General features: G+C 34.7%; 1 non-coding gene across 1 annotated transcript; it reads left to right on the top strand.

The window, feature by feature from the left end:
* The first annotated feature begins 12,113 nt into the window (after nt 1–12,113).
* Nucleotides 12,114–12,186, top strand: TRNAV-AAC (transfer RNA valine (anticodon AAC)). The gene has a single exon. It is a non-coding gene; the product is annotated as a tRNA-Val (tRNA).
* The last annotated feature ends 4,455 nt before the right edge of the window (nt 12,187–16,641 follow it).

Raw genomic sequence — 16,641 nt, 5'->3', positions numbered from 1 at the left:
CGCAAATTGACAAGTTTATATCTGTACTGAATGAAACTCCGCGCATACCAAGTTTACAGGCTAATATAATGATCAGAACAATAACCTCAATTAATTCGAACATACAAATATAAACCAACCAAACTTAAGCTTTCGAATTATTTGAAACATAAGGCCACAAAAATGTAAAACATTATATGCAAAATGTTTTAATTACTGATTGTATATGTATCACAAACTTTCAGGGGATCACTCAGTCAACCGATGATAAGAACTGAACAGCCAGCTACCTCGAAAATCGAAAGCTCATTCACTGACATCCCCAATAATTTCTACACTGAGGTTGGTATATTTACATATATCCACGTTTATTAATCCGGACCTTTTCTTGATTTGTATATGCCTCAACTTACAGGGAATAACTCAGATTAGGAGCGCTGCAGGACACGGATGTGTCACATTCACCGGAGCAGGAGTCATGAAAATAAACATGAAAAGCGCGGTGGTCCACTATTAGAATACAATCGGTAAGACATAAACTGGTTATGATATACATTAATAGTTTTTTTATAGAAAAGTATTGTACATATTGTTTTAGATTGTTTAGTATAGCTTTTTTAAACTATGCACCTAGTATTAAGTAAATAATATTTTAATAATTGACATGCTGCTATGTTCATGTGACTTGGACACATGCACGAACTTCAAAAAATGATACTTAATAGACAATGACATGCTAGGACGCACTAAAGAACGTGAAATAAGAAGAAGAAATTCTCTGCAAATAATATGCTGACCTATTTAGGAAAGTTTTTATATAATCCTACTCAAATTGAAGTGAAAACTTCTTTAGCGACATTGTGCACTTTTGTATTGCTTAAGAAATGTTCAAAACCGCGTAAGGACACGTGACCTGATCGAAAATTCGTAAGACTATCATGTTTGCGTACGGTAGCGCAATAAATGAATATTGTATTTTACCACATAAATCATAGTACTTTTATACTGATTATTAAAGCAATTCGTGCAAAATTGTTCCCTAAACATTCCAAAATATCAAAATTGCACAACGTTAATATTCAAGTTTTCACTTTCGCCGGTACTCCCGGATTGCAGCCCGTTGATATTTTTCAATTCTCGACGTATATTGAGGAGAGGAACCAGACTCAGAAGTAGAAGTGTGAAGAAGAAGAAATCTTTTTGCAATCAACAGCAGCAGTAGTTTCCAGCGGACTCTTGCGAAAAAGGAAGCAAAAGTTTGCAGAGATTGTTGGTATTCTTAGATTGTAAAATGTACTTACACATATATACATTGCATTCTTAGAAAACTACAATTTCTGTTAACACGTTCACACGAAAGAAAAAACATCGAAGTAAGAAGATTAAGTGTTCTTTGGATTTTCGATAGACTACTTACAGGTGTACTGTTTTGCATGAAATTTCTACTAACTTCGAATTTCAAGTTTAATTAAAGGCGTTCCAACTCAGTTCTCAGGGATCGCAATACTTTTAAGTTTGCCTGTGCTACTCTTATATTATGCAAAAAGTACCCGAGCCCAGCAGTGGGACAGTAATGGATTGATGTTGTTAAAAGCTTTTAGTTTTAGGCCTTTCTTTTTATTTTTAACTTACATATGTTCGCAGGCCTGACACACAAAACGGAACGATAACGGTTAGAAGAAATTGCCGAAATTCCGCCACTCCACTGGCAATTCGACGGTGTAAACCAGTTTTGGCAAAAAACACTTTTTTGGAAGGTACGAATAAATGATACATTTGATTTAAATAAAACAAAATAGCTTGTGATGTTATTTCGACAAATTTATCCAGGCGCCGTATCAATATTATTACGTAGCGCTAATAATATTGTTAATTTTTTTTGTTGTTTTTAAGATGATCATTTTATTATCCATACGTGAAAACTTGAAATTTATAGCTTAAGAAGCTGACAATAAATGACGTATTACGAATCGCTAGTAATATTGTAGAGAATTATTCATTTTATTAAGAAGTAATATTAGTTGCACTTCTTAAGACAGTATTTTTTATTAAATTAACGTAAGAGCTAAGTTGAAACTTTTTACCTGGGGAAATTCAAATATCGCTTATGAAGCTGACAGCAAAATTACTGTTTTCTAAAACTGCCACACGCCTGTCTCTGCCCATTCAGTAGATCGTTTCACATCAATACGCACTTCCAGAACAAATTAAAATGGCGTTAACTGTACATATCTATATTAAATGTTATTTTGTTTGTATTTTGAGGTTAGTTTATTGGCATATCAACCTTTATTGAACCAGGTCTTTTCCTAATTTGTATATGTATCATAAACTTTCAGAGGAACACTCAGTCAACCGTTGATAAGAAATGAACAGCCAGCTACCTCGAAAATCGAAAGCTCATTCACTGAAATCCCCATTAATTTCTACACTGAGGTTGGTATATTTACATATATCCACGTTAATTAATCCGGACCTTTTCTTGATTTGTATATGCCTCAACTTACAGGGAATAACTCAGATTGGGAGCGCTGCAGGACACGGATGTGTCACATTCACCGGAGCAGGAATCATGAAAATAAACATGAAAAGCGCGGTGGTCCACTATTAGAATACAATCGGTAAGACATAAACTGGTTATGATATACATTAATAGTTTTTTTATAGAAAAGTATTGTACATATTGTTGTAGATTGTTTAGTATAGCTTTTTTAAACTATGTAGTATTAAGTAAATAATATTTTAATAATTGACATGCTGCTATGTTCATGTGACTTGGACACATGCACGAACTTCAAAAAATGATACTTAATAGACAATGACATGCCAGGACGCACTAAAGAACGTGAAATAAGAAGAAGAAATTCTCTGCAAATAATATGCTGACCTATTTAGGAAAGTTTTTATATAATCCTACTCAAATTGAAGTGAAAACTTCTTTAGCGACATTGTGCACTTTTGTATTGCGTAAGAAATGTTCAAAACCGCGTAAGGACACGTGACCTGATCGAAAATTCGTAAGACTATCATGTTTGCGTACGGTAGCGCAATAAATGAATATTGTATTTTACCACATCAATCATAGTACTTTTATACTGATTATTAAAGCAATTCGTGCAAAATTGTTCCCTAACCATTCCAAAATATCTAAAATGCACAACGTTAATATTCAAGTTTTCACTTTCGCCGGTACTCCCGGATTGCAGCCCGTTGATATTTTTCAATTGTCGACGTATATTGAGGAGAGGAACCAGACTCAGAAGTAGAAGTGTGAAGAAGAAGAAATCTTTTTGCAATCAACAGCAGCAGTAGTTTCCTGCGGACTCTTGCGAAAAAGGAAGCAAAAGTTTGCAGAGATTGTTGGTATTCTTAGATTGTGAAATGTACTTACACATATATACATGCAATCTTAGAAAACCACAATTTCTGTTAAACAATCAACGACACGAAACGAACAATGACACGAAAGAAAAAACATCGAAGTAAGAAGATTAAGTGTTCTTTGGATTTTCGATAGACTACTTACAGGTATACTGTTTTGCATGAAATTTCTACTAACTTCGAATTTCAAGTTTAATTAAAGGCGTTCCAACTCAGTTCTCAGGGATCGCAATACTTTTAAGTTTGCCTGTGCTACTCTTATATTATACAAAAAGTACCCGAGCCCAGCAGTGGGACAGTAATGGATTGATGTTGTTAAAAGCTTTTAGTTTTAGGCCTTTCTTTTTATTTTTAACTTACATATGTTCGCAGGCCTGACACAAAGAACGGAACGATAACGGTTAGAAGAAATTGCCGAAATTCCGCCACTCCACTGACAATTCGACGGTGTAAACCAGTTTTAGAAGAAAACACTTTTTTGGAAGGTACGAATAAATGATACATTTGATTTAAATAAAACAAAATAGCTTGTGATGTTATTTCGACAAATTTATCCAGGCGCTGTATCAATATTATTTTTTTTTTGTTGTTATTAAGAAACGTAAGTTGTTGTTTTTAAGATGATCATTTTATTATCCTAACGTGAAAACTTGAAATTTATTGCTCAAGAAGCTGACAATCAATGACGTGTTACGAATACGCTAGTAATATTGTAGAGAATTATTCATTTTATTAACAAGTAATATAAGTTGCACTTCTTAAGACAGTATTTTTTATTAAATTAACGTAAGAGCTAAGTTGAAACTTTTTACCCTGGGGAAATTCAAATATCGCTTATGAAGCTGACAGCAAAATTACTGTTTTCTAAAACTGCCACACGCCTGTCTCTGCCCATTCAGTAGATCGTTTCACATCAACACGCACTTCCAGAACAAATTAAAATGGAGTTAACTGTACATACCTATATTAAATGTTATTTTGTTTGTATGTTGAGGTTAGTTTATTGGCATATCAACCTTTATTGAACCAGGTCTTTTCCTAATTTGTATATGTATCATAAACTTTCAGGGAATCACTCAATCAACCGATGATAAGAAATGAACTGCCAGCCACCTCGAAAATAGAAAGCTCATTCACCCAATCGACTTCAAGACTGAGTTTGGTGTATTTACATATATCCATTTTTATTTCTCCAGATCTTTTCCTGATTTATATATGTCTCAACCTACAGGAAATAACTCAGTTTGGGAGCGCTGCAGGACACAGGTATGTCACACATACATTCAACGGAGCAGGCGTAATGAAAATAAACATGAAAAGTGCGGTGGTCCACTATTACAATACAATCGGTAAGACATAACTCAAACTGGTTATGAAATACATTAATAGTGTTGTATAGAAAAGTATTGTACATACTGTTTTAGATTTTTTAATATAGCTTTATTAAACTCAGTCTTAATAAGTAAATTTATTTTAATAATTTGTGTTTCTCTCAAAAATGAAGATGGAGACATTCGACCTATCGCAGTGGGATTTACTCTTCGACGATTGGTTTCCAAGTTATGCTGCCAGAATTATAATGTGCTTTTGTCCAGGCAGCTTCAGCAGCGGCAGCTTGGCTTCGGAGTCAAGTGTGGCCTTTACTCGAAAGAGTCATTCACGCAAATTGACAAGTTTATATCTGTACTGAATGAAACTCCGCGCATACCAAGTTTACAGGCTAATATAATGATCAGAACAATAACCTCAATTAATTCGAACATACAAATATAAACCAACCAAACTTAAGCTTTCGAATTATTTGAAACATAAGGCCACAAAAATGTAAAACATTATATGCAAAATGTTTTAATTACTGATTGTATATGTATCACAAACTTTCAGGGGATCACTCAGTCAACCGATGATAAGAACTGAACAGCCAGCTACCTCGAAAATCGAAAGCTCATTCACTGACATCCCCAATAATTTCTACACTGAGGTTGGTATATTTACATATATCCACGTTTATTAATCCGGACCTTTTCTTGATTTGTATATGCCTCAACTTACAGGGAATAACTCAGATTGGGAGCGCTGCAGGACACGGATGTGTCACATTCACCGGAGCAGGAGTCATGAAAATAAACATGAAAAGCGCGATGGTCCACTATTAGAATACAATCGGTAAGACATAAACTGGTTATGATATACATTAATAGTTTTTTTTATAGAAAAGTATTGTACATATTGTTTTAGATTGTTTAGTATAGCTTTTTTAAACTATGCACCTAGTATTAAGCAAATAATATTTTAATAATTGACATGCTGCTATGTTCATGTGACTTGGACACATGCACGAACTTAAAAAAATGATACTTAATAGACAATGACATGCCAGGACGCACTAAAGAACGTGAAATAAGAAGAAGAAATTCTCCGCAAATAATATGCTGACCTATTTAGGAAAGTTTTTATATAATCCTACTCAAATTGAAGTGAAAACTTCTTTAGCGACATTGTGCACTTTTGTATTGCGTAAGAAATGTTCAAAACCGCGTAAGGACACGTGACCTGATCGAAAATTCGTAAGACTATCATGTTTGCGTACGGTAGCGCAATAAATGAATATTGTATTTTACCACATAAATCATAGTACTTTTATACTGATTATTAAAGCAATTCGTGCAAAATTGTTCCCTAACCATTCCAAAATATCTAAAATGCACAACGTTAATATTCAAGTTTTCACTTTCGCCGGTACTCCTGGATTGCAGCACGTTAATATTTTTCAATTCTCGACGTATATTGAGGAGAGGAACCAGACTCAGAAGTAGAAGTGTGAAGAAGAAGAAATCTTTTTGCAATCAACAGCAGCAGTAGTTTCCAGCGGACTCTTGCGAAAAAGGAAGCAAAAGTTTGCAGAGATTGTTGGTATTCTTAGATTGTGAAATGTACTTACACATATATACATGCCAATCTTAGAAAACCACAATTTCTGTTAACACGTTCACACGAAAGAAAAAACATCGAAGTAAGAAGATTAAGTGTTCTTTGGATTTTCGATAGACTACTTACAGGTATACTGTTTTGCATGAAATTTCTACTAACTTCGAATTTCAAGTTTAATTAAAGGCGTTCCAACTCAGTTCTCAGGGATCGCAATACTTTTAAGTTTGCCTGTGCTACTCTTATATTATACAAAAAGTACCCGAGCCCAGCAGTGGGACAGTAATGGATTGATGTTGTTAAAAGCTTTTAGGTTTAGGCCTTCCTTTTTATTTTTACATATGTTCGCAGGCCTGACACAAAGAACGGAACGACAATGGTTAGAAGAAATTGCTGAAAATCCGCCACTCCACTTCGACTCAATTCGACGGCAATTCGACGATGTAAACCAGTTTTGGAAGAAAACACTTTTTTGGAAGGTACGAATAAATGATACATTTGATTTAAATAAAACTAAATAGCTTGTGATGTTTTTTCGACAAATTTATCCAGGCGCTGTAGCAATATTATTTTTTTTTGTTGTTATTAAGAAACGTAAGTTGTTGTTTTTAAGATGATCATTTTATTAACCTAACGTGAAAACTTGAAATTTACTGCTTATGAAGCTGACAATAAATGACTGTTTCGTAAAACCGTTTCACGCACTGAAAAGATTGTGGGACTAAAAAAATACGTTAGTTAGGTTAGTAATTATATATTTATACTAATTATATAACGTGAATTGAACTTGGGCCACATTCCGTGCCGCTGAATGTATTTATGATTAGGTACATGTTTTGATAGACCAATGATAACCATGACTTACCTGTAGAAGATTATGAATATCTTTTATATAAAAATCCGGGATCATTGCACAATGCGTATTTCTGTCTATTCAGTAGGTAATTTAACTTCAATACGCACTTTTAGAACAAATTAAAATGGAGTCAATTTATACATATATTTAATGTTGTCATTTCATGGAAAGTAAGTCACATTAATAATTCCGAATACTAGCATCGGTAGTTACGACTGTGTTAAGTACATTATGGTATTTTTAATCGTGGCAGTGATAGCCTAGTGGTTAAGAAACTCGGCCTCTCGGACGAGGGGTCCGTGGTTCAAATCCCAGGCCCCTGATTTTTCAAAGATATGTACGTCTTCGAAATTAATGATCAGTTGCTAAACGGTGAAGTAAAACACCGCAAAGAAACCTGCATACCTGAGAAATTTATAAAAAAATATAGGTATACCTCAAAGGTACCTGTGAGGTATATGTGAAGTCCAATACGCACTTGACCAGCGCGGTGGACTACGGCCTAATCCTTCTCATTATGAGAGGAGATACTTGCCCAGCAGCGGGACAGTAATGGGTTGATGACGATGATGATGATTTTTAATCTCGCATGGATTTGCATCCGCATTGTGACCCACTCCTGTGAAACACGGGGCGAACACTAGTATTTTCACAGCTTGTTTATTTTATTTTTTCTTGTTCCCAAAATTACTACATCTGACGTCTAGTCGTTACAAGTCAATGATGACAAGAGTCTGCGATCTGCGACTGTCTCGAAATGTGTTGTAATTGCTTATTGGTATGAAGTAATAGAAATAATGTATAACTCTTATATATTTAAAATATAAATATCTTGCGTCTTACATAAAATACCTACGGAGTTCTTGTAAGCAACCTAATTAATTCGTACTCAGAATTATTTATACACTACCGAAATTCATTTTTTGATTACTTAAGTGTGAAAATAGTTATTAACTACTTGCGTGACCGTAATCCAAAATAAATACGTAAATTAACACTTAAGAACACGTATAAATTTGGTTCTATCTGCAATCTGCATGAATGACCACAAGTAGAATATAGGACGGCAAATGAAAATATGAGTAGAAACAGGGTTTAATTTAAACGTTACCAATTGTCAAACTCTTCTTATACTATTTAAATCAAAAACATTTTTTAGTTTGGCCAGGATATTAAATCCGAATGGGCGAAAATCTTGAATTCTGTACTAAGACCATAGATGTATAACCTATGTCATTGACAAATACCACATTACATAGATAATATTATTATAGCCATAAATTCAATTACCTTTTTATGACATAATTCAAAATAATAAAAGTGTGATGACATAAATAAATAATTACCTACTGATCAATTTGTTCTCTGCCAAAGCCACTACCCGCACCTCGGCTCTTCGCTTAAAACTATCTCCCGCCAATAATTCCTAAAAATATTTTGGAATAGGAAAATTTTACTAAAAACCAAACAGCGATGATCAGGCGATAAGTAATTGACAGGCCATTTTACCGTTTCGATTTGATGAACATTAAACCGGGTGCTCTGCGAGGTGTGGTCAACACGCACGGTTCGACCACTCAACAAGATCCTTATCGCCGTACAAGTACACCCCGGTACATTAACGTGGAACATGTAATTCGTATCGGTTGTAAAATGAAAATATAATATCAAATGTTAGCCACCTTAAAATATAGGCAGAGAGACAATTTCAAATACTTGAAATTGTAAATACTTACATTAGGATACTTGTACTATGCAGTTCATGAATTTTCTTAAAGATAGAAGTAACAAACGACCACTTGTTAATTTGATAATAAGTGGTCACTACGGTCTATGGACCTGTAAACAATTTTATATCGACCAGGGGTCCTAACTGAGGTCACTTATAAGTCCGATGCCACTACCGAGGTCTAAGATGCTCGTCTCACATATATTCAGTCTTTCACACTATAAATAGATGTGCCAGTGGTGCGTCCTTGGTTAAACCATACTAATTCTACCAATTTAATATATCATTACTAACATTAATTTTCACTTCATTATGATACTACAGTTTTTCAAATTAAATGTTTACAATTTTTACATCTAGTACAACATACATGTGATGGAAGCAGTGATAGCCTATTGGTTAACAAACTCGATCTCTGGATCGAGGGTCCGAGGTTCATAACCCAGGCACGCACCTCTGATTTTTAAAAGTTACATGCGTATTAGAAATTAATTATCACTTACTAAAACCTATAGAACACAAGAACAATGTGTCTACTCCTTTATGTGATAAGACAAAGAAGTGCAGTGTCAGAGGACGCCACCTTCATTATATGATTATTTAGCAGTTTAAGTTAGCGTAAAATTACTCATTAGTCTTATAGTAGGCTAGATTGTAATAAATATAAAGCACCTTATTACTCATTCGGTACTTTATACATGTAAAAAAAAAACTTACTAAAACGGTGAAGGAAAACATCTTCGAAACCTGCATACCTGAGAGTTTTAAAAAAAAAAATTCAAATGTATGTGAAGTCTATCAATACGCACTTGGCCTGCGCGGTGGACTACGGCCTAATCCTTCTCATTCTGAAAGGACAGTAATAGGTTGATGATGGTGATGATGACCAATATACATAATCATATTATTATATGAGTATTTATACGATGATGATTTTGGTGGTATCAACAAGCCAATAAACAAAAATGATAGATGCTCGTATATGTTGGTTCAAATTAATTTCAAAACCTTAACCGTGTGGAATTAGGTTTCTTAAGCCTGCATTCATTCTGAATGTAGGTACCCGGAATGAATACTAAAATTCAATAATAATCTTTGACAAGAATATTGTATTCATTGCATATTACGATGAAATAATTCCATTTATGTTCTTAACTCTTACACCTACTAGGACCTGATCAGAGAGGTCAAGTATCAATGGACGATTAACACCGATTCGTAAAATGGGGTGAAATATAAATAAAGCTAACGTAACAAAGGGGACGTTAGTTGAGGGAAAGATTATTTATTAGTGTTAATCGATTGTTTAAGAGTTGTGGCGCTCGTTTTTTTATAATTTTAGAAATGACGCTATTTTATCGCGTTAGTTTAATTAAATTTAGTGTTAATCACAGACTTAGCTTCGCTACGCTAAAGGCCAACGAAGCATGAGAAAAATTATGTGAAGCCACATAAACTTCTACTAGCGAGAAAAAGATGCCTAGAAAATTCATGTCATTTCAATTCTTGAATTTTTAATATTTTAGGGAAATATTAAAAATTCAATGCCGAATATTTAATACAAAAATGGCTTGCTCTGTTGACGAATGTACCTACTGCAAAAATAAAACAACATTGGTTGATGTATAAACTTCACAACACGCAACTTACAACGTTTTAGCAATATGTATTTAGGCAAAATATCATATTAATTGGTTCCATATACAACCATCCATACATTTCTGGGCTCGAATGTAACAAGATAAAATGGTGTGAATTTAAAGGTTCCACATTACTAGTCCCTCACTGGAAATTCTATAGGTTTCGATGGTAGCCCGTTTGCCATCGTTAGGTTACATATAAAAAAGAACAAGTTGGCTTACCCAAGGACTTATAAGAAAAAATAGTCAACCTAACGTTTGCATATTATATAGGCTTCATACTTTCGATTAGTAGGTATGTAATATTTCTATTACAGAAACCAGTGAAATGCTTAAGAAAAAAAAAATATATTCTGGAGTGAATTTTTTTACTCAAGCCATTTCCAATATACTTTCAGACATTTTTGATTTGATATAAAAAACGTATCATCCATTAACCAGCTCGGTGAAGGTGGTCTTATATCGGGATCTTCTAATATCTAGTCCACAAGCCACACACAAGCCGGCCATAAATTCACAAATAACACTTCCAAGTCAAACGTGTGATCTATCTTCGGTAGCCAATGAAAGCCAGGGTCAGACAAGATAGGCAGGGTCGGAGTCATTAAAAAACAAGGCACGAATCGTCGGAAATTAAAAATAATCGTAAAGGCACTCAGAACGCATCGGAAAATACGAAACGAGTGCAAATGGTAACTGTCAAATCAAAAGTCTCGAAGTGTCATGTGTGAGTTATGATCTCAGAACAATAAGCTTGTCATTGTTCCGAGGTTATGATAATTCCCATAGACTATATAATACACCACTTCCAGATTGAGAATTAAGCTGAGTTTTGGTAATTTTATATAAAATCTAGCTGACACGGCAAACGTTGTGTTGCCATATAAATAAAAAAATGTTAAGAGTGAACAACCCTTATCACTTAGGGGGTATGAAAAATAGGTAGTAGCCGATTATCAGACCTACTGAATATGCATATAAAATTTGGTGAAAATCGGTTAAGCCGTTTCAGAGGAATACGGTAACTAACATTGTGACACGAAAATTTTACCTATATAAGAAATATGACCAATTTTTAAGACTATATCTCAGCTTGTTACAAATCGACCCACGATGTTCGTTCTTACTATTACGGCACACATACGCAAGTTAATTTTGGTCACGATTTAAACTAATATTGTGTATATATATACAATTTATATCTATGGTGTAAATTCCCCTTACCAGATTTTATTGGCGCTACAATCTTTAGCATTTATTGTGACAGAATATTAAAGCTACAAATATGTATCTATTAGTAATTGCATAAAATTATTATTTTCTTTTGGTACAAATAAAAACTTCTTTTTAAACTTTTTTAATATAAATTTCATAGTAATTAGGAGATACATTAGAATGTTGGGCACTAATGTCGTGGAAGCCATTAATATAATAATTATGTTAATATTATATTAATATGTAAAGATGAGTTCACAAATACCCCAACCATATGATAAATTAACATATTCTTACATGAAATTATACAGGTAACACAAATATCTGAGCGTTAAAATCAATACAACACAGAATGTCATATGGTTTTTCAAAGCCTCTGTCAGTCGTTTTCGTGGTGTAGCGGTTATCACATCTGCCTAACACGCAGAAGGTCTCCGGTTCGATCCCGGACGGAATTATTTATCGCTTCACAATCGTTTTGCAGTATTTTATTACAAATTATTGTTTAAAAAACTCAATATAATCAAGGGTTTTTTTATATTATTTATAATTAAAAATTATTATAATAAAATTATTCAAATTTAATATTTTTCAGTTATTAGTATTTTGCAAGTTTTTTTTAAATTTCCTGGCATTTTTCACCTTGCATAGGAGATTTGAGCGGAAACAACACCATCAAGTGGGCTGCACGCACTCCTTTATTATAAATAGAAAGTTAGTGACTGTATCCAGTGAGATAGTTGATCTGTTAAAAGAAACGAACAAAGAGTTGCTTCAGGGTTATCTGGTTAGTTCGAATTTTATTATACTAGACTGTTTGCGTTATAACAAAATCGGTATTCTAGTTATCGAAATTTGCTCAGTAGTTTCAAGCAGGCAGCTGCTCATATTAAAGCACATTTTTAAGGCTCTGTCAATACGGAAGCAAATACCAAAATAGTCATATTTGTCGAAACGTAAAAACTCATGGTAAGGATACAGGCCCATAAATGTATGGAATCGTTTCAGTCTCCTTTGTTTTTTGCGAGACAACAACACTTATTGAGCAAATTATCTAGATAGTCAGAAATTAGATGACCGGTATAAGGTTCAGCAAATATATGTATATTGTAGGTACCATATTCATAATTTTTTGGTAGTCCAGTTTCCGCCATATCGAGCCCATATGGACCAACGGAGGCCCGCTAATTCAAAAATACCTCGATACATTGCAAAGTAGATGGTACATGTATTATCACAAGATCATAATTATTCCATTCCATTATATTATTCTATTCCATTTATCGAAACATTTGATTTTACAACAACGCACACTTCAAAGTGTTAGTAATAATTGCAAGATCCTAAAAATAACGCATATTTCATCAACAATAGCGTACAAGCGTAGCAATGGAGTACGAATACCTAAATACTCGGTGATTAATAAAATTATAGGCCCGTATGATCGTTGCGTCACAACCAAGAGTAATATTTAAAACAATATTTTATAATGTTCAACCTATAATCACGCACAAATACACATATAATTTTTAGGGTACCGTACCCAAAGGTTAAAAATGGAACCCTTTTCCTAAAACTTCGCTGCATGTCCGTCTGAACGTCTGTCACAGGGCTCTATCACCTGAACCGTAATAGATTGGCACTTGAAATTTGGTAAAAGTATGACAATGTAAGCCGCTATAACAACAAATACTAAAAATTAAAAAAAATATTTGGGGGTACGAACCCTTCCGGGTGCGAGTTCGACTTCATCAACAACCCATTACTGTCCCACTGCTGGGCACGGGTCTCCTCTCATAATGAGAAGAATTAGGCCATAGTACACCGCGCTGGCCAAGTGCGTATTGGTAGACTTCACATACCTTTGAGACTTTTTTTTATATATCTCTTAGGTATGCGGGTTTCCTTACGATGTTTTCCTTCACACGCACTTTCTTTACGCACATAACTTTGAAAAATCAGAGGTGCGTGCCTGGAATTTGAACCTCTGACCCCTCGATCGAGAGGACGAGTTTCTTAACCACTAGGCTATGACTGCTTTTTTAATTCGAGTTCGACTTGCACTTGGCCAATTATTAGTTGATCTTGGAACATACGTGTAGTATACATTACCCGCAGCAAGTTAAAGAGATCCATTTAATCCACCTAAAACGTATATAACACAAACTCAACAACAAAGGGGATGCAGGTAGGCACATCCATTTCCCAAAACCTACATGAATGTGCAAGGAATCTTAGCACTGCATGCAGTCCGTGAAGCGTGACGCAGACTCTGAGGGCGCAGACCGCATCTCCCAGGGGGTGATAATCCCGCGCAGGCGGATCGAAGCCCCGCCTCGGGGCGTGGCGACTTTTCCGAAAACCACCCCTACCCCCGCTTGTCTCCGACCACCGGACGAGGCACCTCGCTATTATCCCGGTTTCCTGTCCGCGAACGCTCGCTTGCTCCGCCGATATATCGATTTGTTTATTTTTTTTCGCGCGCAAACAAGTCTAATACGACCGTCTTTCCGAGTGTCGTGACGTGACGTGTCCGGTGCGTCGCCCCGTCGGTGCTTTACCGTGGGGTGTAAAATGGACTGTGATAGTGGTCCGAAGGTTTCCGTGAGGCATGCCGGCGGTGGACACGCGTGAGTGAAGGTAAGATGTTATCGAAGGCAGATAGCTTGGCAGTGCTCTCGGTTCCACTGTACGGTAGTGTGCGGTAGTGTTGACTCCAACTTAAAACACTATTTATAGTATGTTCGTAAAAGTAATTTAACTGCTGAAATAATTAAGTACCTATACCAAACCCCCTTTCTTAAGTGGGGCACTACTAAAGATGTTGCCATGCACTATTATTATGAGTGCCTATCTAAGAGTTACCTACTTAAGCTAACCTTTTAGTAATAAGTAGCAATATAAACTTATCCAATTACTAAAGTCTAAAGATTGACTAATTTTAAATTCGATTGATATAGGATAACAAATTCATAGTACAGATATAATTATGGTAAATCTCACTTTCATTTAGATTTTATTCTGCTTAATCACATAGCATTTCAATGAGTTTATAATAACAGTAAGCGTCAAACCTAAATGCCATTCTAGCCCCGAGGTGTATTTCAGCAAACATTCACTAAAATACGTTGCAAATACAGCACTGATATCCATTCACGTCATATCTATGTATATTGTTACGTTGTATTAATAAAAGTTCACCTTAATTTAATTTGCAAATTAATTTTAAACCAAATATTATAATACGCACCTGTATTTTATTCCTCTATTAGTAAAATTTCCCTTCAAAATAATGTTCGTACGGATTCCGGTCAATTAAACTTCTCTGCTATCAGTTTCATGATGACCGCAATTAATGCGTCTGGCAAAATTCCGACGTAATATTGGGATGAAATTTATTTTTTCATCCCAATATCGGGTAAGTAGCATTCATCGAATATCAAAATACACTCGTACTAATTGACCGGCGAATTTCGTTAAAACCAGTTCTACGAGTAATATGATCGTATGTTCAATGTAGCGTAAAATAAATATAGTTGAAAGTGTAGGAAATATCAGTACTTGTATTAATTTTTAGCCGCAGCAGTGATAGCCTAGTGGTTAAGAAACTCGGCCTCTCGATCGAGGGGTCCCAGGTTCAAATCCCACGCACGTATGTGCGTATTAGAAATTAATAATCACTTCCTAAAGTTATGTGCGTATTAGAAATTAATAATCACTTCCTAAACGGTGAAGGAAGACATCGTGAGGAAACCTGCATACCTGAGAGATTTATACAAAAAAATCTCAAAGGTATGTGAAGTCTACCAATACACCCTTGGCCAGCGCGGTGGACTATAGCCTAATCCTTCTCATTCTGAGAGGAAACCCGTGCCCAGCAGTGGGACATTAATGGGTTGATGATGATGTATTAATTTTTATGTCATTATTTGTTTATATTATTTCCGAGAGACTGCTTTTAAAAATCAGGAATAAAAATGTAGGCATCATTCGGACCAATTTAAAACTTAAATTACGTATGAAGTACCTACATGGTAATTCAATAAAAATAGATCTCAACGTACATTCCCACTACTATTAAACGATTCGTGCCACGAAAGAAACATACTCGTAATTAGTTCAATTAGGGTGGCGTCTTTGTAACTCTATGCGAAGTATTAATAAAATATGTGTAATTACTAGACAACTGACAAGCAACTGTTCAAGTTGGTCATTTAGTTAACTGCATTATTTTTTTGTGTAATTGCAACATTATTGAATATTTTATGAGCTTACTGTGCGGGGCTACATACGAGTGGGATTACCCTACTCGTATGTAAAGACAAAGAATAAAAAGAAAGCAATATTTTTTACTTTAATTTGTTTACAAATGACAACCTGACTAAAAAACCGTCATGTTTTTCAATGTACGAGGTACTTACCTACATATACGAATTAACACATGAAATGTTGTTGGATTTGCCTAATTATGGGAATGCCCGAATTAGTTATGTTTTCTGTGAATTATTTTTGATGGTTTTTTGCTTTGGCAATAAATAGTATTATAGTTAAGCGAGTGCTTATGTATAATAATAATTAGAATAATTGGAAGTTTGACTGTAACTACAGACTACTGTAGTTACAGCCAAATTTCTAAATGAAAACAGTGAAAATGTTTCTCTTTGTGAAAGAAGTTGTGTGTGCTGGGGGGTTACTACCATCTCTTAAAACAATATCATTTTAATCATACTTTTACTTTTCTTGCAGGAAATTTAACTTTTTAAGCAAAATATGACAATTTCAGTTGGTTTTATACAATGAATAAGCGAAAAATTAATAAGGGTTTAAGTTTGTTCAGATGTGTATGACGGAATATTTTACTGTTTTAAGGAGGAAATAAAACTTTCCTGAACTATGATGGTTTTTAAATGATG

Source organism: Epargyreus clarus, unplaced genomic scaffold (genome assembly GCF_041222505.1).
Source record: "Epargyreus clarus isolate Ecla_fem2 unplaced genomic scaffold, WU_Ecla_fem_2.2 ptg000007l, whole genome shotgun sequence".
Lineage (NCBI taxonomy): Eukaryota > Metazoa > Arthropoda > Insecta > Lepidoptera > Hesperiidae > Epargyreus > Epargyreus clarus.
Note: the sequence above shows the minus strand (reverse complement) of the source record. Positions and strands in the feature narration are given on the sequence as shown.